Here is a 6013-nt window from a genome sequence, read left to right as displayed (position 1 = left end):
TTGTACCTTGGGAATATGTCACTCAACTTCCTTATTGTCCTCTGCATAAAAAGTCTGATGCTCAGTTGTAAAATTACACTCAGATTCCACAGGAACTCTCCTGTGTGTGTGTCTGTCGCTCATCCACGCTTTGCCCACCTGCTTCGAGAGACCACATTCCACGCAGACACAGGGACCCAGAAGGTCTGCGGCATTTGTTTTTTTGTTTTTGTTTTTTTTGTTTGTTTGTTTGTTTTTTTGGTTTTTCGAGACAGGGTTTTTCTGTATAGCTCTGGCTGTCCTGGAACTCACATTGTAGACCAGGCTGGCCTTGAACTCAGAAATCCACCTGCCTCTGCCTCCGGAGTGCTGGGATTAAAGGCATGTGCCACCACACCCGGATTACATGAGGTTTTTGAAGACCAACTATTTATAGTATATCTTCATTGTCAAACATTGTTTAGTTTTATCTATTTACTCCCTGAATAACCTTAAAAGTATTTTATTGTAATTAACTAAACTGGTATCTAATATGACCATCAGTTTGACTCTCTGAGTATTAACTTGCACTACTTAATATTTTAAACAGTTTGTAAATAGCAGCCATGAAAAGGAGTGGGACTAAATTGTGTATTTTAAACTGAGTTGCATAGGCATAATACCTATAGAAGAGCTGAGTCATACATATATCATGTTGTAATAAAATTAATCTTAAATTTTGTATCAACCTAAAAAGACTTATACCAATGAAAACCTTAAACTTGTATCAATATATAAAATTTTGTATCAGTGTCAAAAAATATAACTTCAATTCTGTCAGTGCCGAGCCGCCTGACATGAGGGCTGAGAACCAGACTCAGATGTTCTTCAAGGGCAGTCTATGGTTTTTCCGTGCTGAGCCATCCCTCCAGTCTTTTTATAACTGGTTTGTTTCGTTTAGCAGACCATCCTCAAGGTTTATCCATGTTGTTGCTTATAGCATAATCCTCTTCCTTTTAAAAGCCCAGTGATAGTTCATTGTATGCCCTTACCACATTTTTGCTTGTTTGGTGATGAACAGGTAGATTGCCTCCTCATCTCGACCTCTGTCAGTAATGCTGCTATGAACCTAGGTAGACAAACATTTCTTTACCATCCTGCTTTTGGTTCTCTTGGATACATAGTCACAATCAGAATTGCTGAATCATGTGGTAATTCTATTTAAACATTTTTTTTTGGAGGAATAGCCTTACTGTTTCTATAGTGGATACAGTATTTCATCTTCCTACAAATAACACACAAGGATTCCCATAGCTTTGTTAGCGAGCACTTGTTTGGTTTATGGGTCTTTTTGGTTTTATTTTCTTAGTAACCATTTAATGAGTGTAAGTAGAATCTCATTGTGGTTTATTAGAAATCTTCTAAGAAACTAAAACATCAAGTAGCCCTTGATACCTCCGCCAACTATTTACAGCAGTGCAATTCTACTAAATTCAAAACAAGTCAGGGCAGATGGTGGTGGGGACGGCTTTAATCTCAGCACTTAGGAGGCAGAAGGCAGGCAAATCTCTGAGTTTGAGGCCAACCTGGTCTACAGAGTGAGTGCCAGGACATCCAGGGATACACAGAGAAACCTTGCCTGGATAACAAACAAACAACACTTCGGGGGCATAGTTTTATTTTTTTAAAGACTTATTTTACTTAGTCTCCATGTACAGATATGTGCAATACATACTGCCTACGGTAAGGGTTGTGATAGAGGACTAGAAGAAAGGATTTTTACCCACTCCTAAGAAATAAAAGTTTCCTTTGACCTCTGCGCACTCATCTCGACCTCTATCAGAGGTCCTAAAGTCCAATTCCCAACAACCACATGAAGGCTCACAACCATCTATACAGCTACAGTGTACATTTCCATGTTAGTCCATCATTGAAGGATGTCAGGACAGCTACTCAGAGCAGGAACCTGGAGGCGGATGATGCAGAGATCATGAAGGAGTGCTGCTTCCTGGCTTGCTCCTTGTAGTTTGTTCAGCCTGCTTTCTTTTTTTTCTTTTTTCTTTTTTTTAGATTTATTTGTTTATCATATATAAGTATACTGTAGCTGTCATCAGACACTCCAGAAGAAGGCATCAGATCTCGTTACAGATAGTTGTGAACCACCATGTGGTTGCTGGGATTTGAACTCAGGACCTTTGGAAGAGCAGTCGGTGCTTTTACCCGCTGAGCCATCTCACCAGCCCCCAGCCTGCTTTCTTATAGACCCTAGGACCACCAGTCCAGGGCTAGCACCAGCCACAGTGGGCTGGGCCCTCCCTCATCAATCACTAATTAAGAAAATGCCATCCAGGCTTGCCTACAACCCATTCTTATGGTGGAATTTTCTCAATTGGCGTTCCCTTCTCTCAGATGATTCTAGCCTGGGTTAAATTGACTAGAAAGCATGACAACCTTAGTGCGTTCACTAGAGTCAACTATCTTTGCTAGCATGAGCTGAATTATGAAAAGGTGATTTCCCGTGAATTCCCTTTCTCCATTTCTGTCACTTTCCCTTTTATTTCTACATTATTTTCCCATTTGTTCAGTCTTTATCTTCTGAATGAACAGGCTTTGCTGAAACTCCATCCACAGCTTCATTCTCTCCTCTTCAAAACCTGTCCACTCAGCAAGTTGAGGACTAGCCAGGGATATTTGTTGGATCTCAATAACCTAGGAAGAGAAAAGATGTGTCTATCACTGGTTCTCCACCAGGGGTGATGCTTATCCCAGCCCCCCTCCCGCCTCTCGCACCCCCCCCCCGCCCCCTGAGACATCAGGTAATATCATGACTGGAGGGAGTATGCTCCTGGCATCTTTGGATATTGACCAGGTACTGAATAGCCTCCATGCAGGGAACATCAACCTATAACAGAGTTGTCTTGTTCAAATTGCCAATAGTGTTGCTGGTAAGAGATCCTGCTATGCATAGATGCTAGTAGCTACAGACGACTGTGGTTTGGTGGCAGCAATTCAGATTCTCAAGGTAAAAGAATAGCCACCAGTATCAAACTGTCAGGGGTTCACTTTTTCTGTTGTCTGTATTTAACTGTGGATACACTTTCAATGCTCTACAAGCAGTTTCTTCATCTGGACAATGGGGCTAATAAACTATCTCTCTTGCTAAATTGTAAGTTCCTTGGAGGCAAGGATGTGCTCTGCCTAGATTAGGGACAGGTGTGCAGCAGGAAGTATTTCTAAATATTTGTGGGTTAACTCAGTTGTCTTCAGGCCTAAAGCAGAGAACATACTAAGGATTACAGAGCATGAGGAGAACAGCCTCGGGTAGTGGGCAGCTGTGCTGATGTTTTCATCTAGTGTGTGCCCGAACTAAGTGATTTCATAGAACATTGTTTTAATTTAATTAATATTTAGGGTGAGCCAAGATTCTAACACAACAATAAGTTTATACTTAGTGTACAGCAAAACGATCAGTAAGAAGACACTAAAGCCATCTTTTGTTTTTGTTTTTGTTTCTGAGACAGCATTTCTCTATGTAGCCCTGGCTGTCTTGGAACTCACTATGTATACTGGGCTGGCCTCAAACTCAGAGAGCCACTACTGCCTGGTTTGTTTGTTTCTTTATTTTGTTGTTGTTGTTGTTTAAGACAAGATCTCACCCCATCCTCTCGGGATCCATATTCTGGCCCACAACTCTGGCTGCTTTCCTAGAGGTCACTCCAGCACCAGGGACCCCAGACAGGAACTTAGCATAACTGTCATCAGAGAGGCCTCATTCAGCAACTTATGGAAACAGATGCAGAGACCCACAGGCAAACCTTAGGCAGAGCCTGGGGAATCCTGTGGAAGAGGGGGAGGAAGGATTGTAGGAGACAGAATAGTCAAGGACACCACAAGAAACCCTACAGAATCAATTAACTTGGGCCCCTAGGGGCCACAGAGACTGAACCACTAACCAGGGAGCCTGCCACAGAACTGACCTAGTCCCTCTACACATATGTTATAGTTGTGTAGTTTGGTTTTCATGTGGGACTCCGAACAACAGTAATAGGTTTTGCTGCAGACCTTCTGGGTCCCTATGTCTGCGTGGAACGGGGTCTCTCGACGCTGGTGGGCAAAGCTTGGATGAATGACAGACAGACACACACGCAGGAGAGTTTGTGTGGAATCTGAATGTAATTTTACAACTCGAGCATCAGACTTTTTATGCAGAGGACAATAAGGAAGTTGGGTGACATATTCGCAAGGTACAATTGAGGTGACCAGAATCTTACATAAAACAGAGGAATGCAAACACAAAAGGTCTAACCGGAACCACCCAGGATAGAATATATTGATAACAGCTGGGATCAACAAGGGCTCCACCTAAAATTCATTAATCTTAGAAGCCAGGGTCAAGGGCTTCCCGTCCTTGCCACAGTTCCTATTTTAGTCTCTTGTATAGTCTACCTTCTCCTTAGGCCATTGTAAATACGTGTGTATGGGTGTAACTCTGCTATAGTATCTATTCTGGTTTCTCCTTTGGTCTGAAACTTCCTTCTTTTTAAGTGATGGTAAATTCCTGTGTAAGGGAGTGACTTAGCTTTTACAATCTTGCTGAATTCTAAACCCTTGATCTTGGTCAAGGATGCCCTTGGACTGTTGGAACACTGGCGGAAGGCTTTAGCCATGTCAGAGCACTTATAGGAAAATACTGAAAGAGAGCACACGTGGATCCAACTCTAGACTAGTGCGGTAATGGAACTCGGGAATGAAAAATTAATGTATGGGTAGAGAACACTAGACTCCAGGAGGAGAGCTTCCTTGAAACTCTTTTGCCTCATGAGTGACTTTTAAGCCTTTCGGCTTGTCCAGTTGACTCGACCAGAGAGCGTAGCAAGGTTTTCTCTGACTCTGTTGCCTGCCTCTGGGATCCTTTCCCAGAGGCTAGGTGGGCTGCCTCACCCAGCCTTAATAGGATAAGATGCCTCTGGTCTTACTGCAACGAGTCATGCCAGGGCAGGTTGATATCAATGGAAGGCCTCCCCTTTCTGAAGAGAAATAGAGGATGAGTGAATGGGGGGTAGGGGCTGGGAGGAGAAGAAACTGTGGTCAAGATGTAAAGTATATTAATCAATTAATTGATTAATTTAAAAAGATAAAATCTTATGTAGTCCAGGCTGGTTATGAAATTCTGATATTCATGCCTCTACTTCTCAAGAGCTAGGATGGTAAGTGCTACCACACCCAGCTCAGACAGACCATTTTGTAATTCCAGTAGACCAAAACAAAGACAAACTCAGTAATCAGGTATGAATACAAAAATCAATCAAGAAGAACATTTTGCCAACTACAAAAATCACTAAGTACTTTCCCCATCTCTTCTAACGTGAGGGCTTTTTTTCACTAATCATAGATTAATCCTCACTTGATTCTTTTTATGCAAGAAGCATTAAAAACTTGATAATTACTCTCATCTCCTGATAGCATCTACTTACTTGAGCAGTCCCTTCAGTCACCTGAGTGGATCACCTGACGCCCCAGCTGAGCATTCTTTCAAACAGTGGGGCTTTGCAGTTCCCTGTGGTTACAAACACAGGTGTTTTTTTGTTGTTTTGTTTTTTAACTACAAGCGCATACTCCGAGGCCTTCCTAAATGGCAGCTGTATCTCCCCAGGGAAAATAGATGATACATCCAGAATTGTCTAGCAAAGACTCCATAAACAAGGAGTCATGTACCATATAAGGAAGCTTTAGTCAAAAAAGGACACATAATTAATAGTCCCAGATGATTATATCGCCTAGGACGTTGTAGTGTCTTTACTTATATGGTATGAAGTTCGTCAACAAGTTAATTACCTACTCTACACATTTCTCAACATAGCCCCTTTATTGAGCTAGTTAAGACTATTTCGAAGCTTCCTGACAGACTGTAGCTTGCTGGGCTGTTTCTCCTCAGAGGACGGCTTCGTTCCTCGGTCTAACTATGGAAAACCAGGGAAGAATCTTCTGAAGTAAAAAGCTAGAAGGTTAAACTTCTCACGAAGTGAAACGCTTCTACTGAGGTGCATTCCTCGAA

Source organism: Mus musculus, chromosome 2, assembly GCF_000001635.26.
Source record: "Mus musculus strain C57BL/6J chromosome 2, GRCm38.p6 C57BL/6J".
NCBI classification, from domain to species: Eukaryota; Metazoa; Chordata; class Mammalia; order Rodentia; family Muridae; genus Mus; species Mus musculus.
This window is presented reverse-complemented; position numbering follows the sequence as displayed.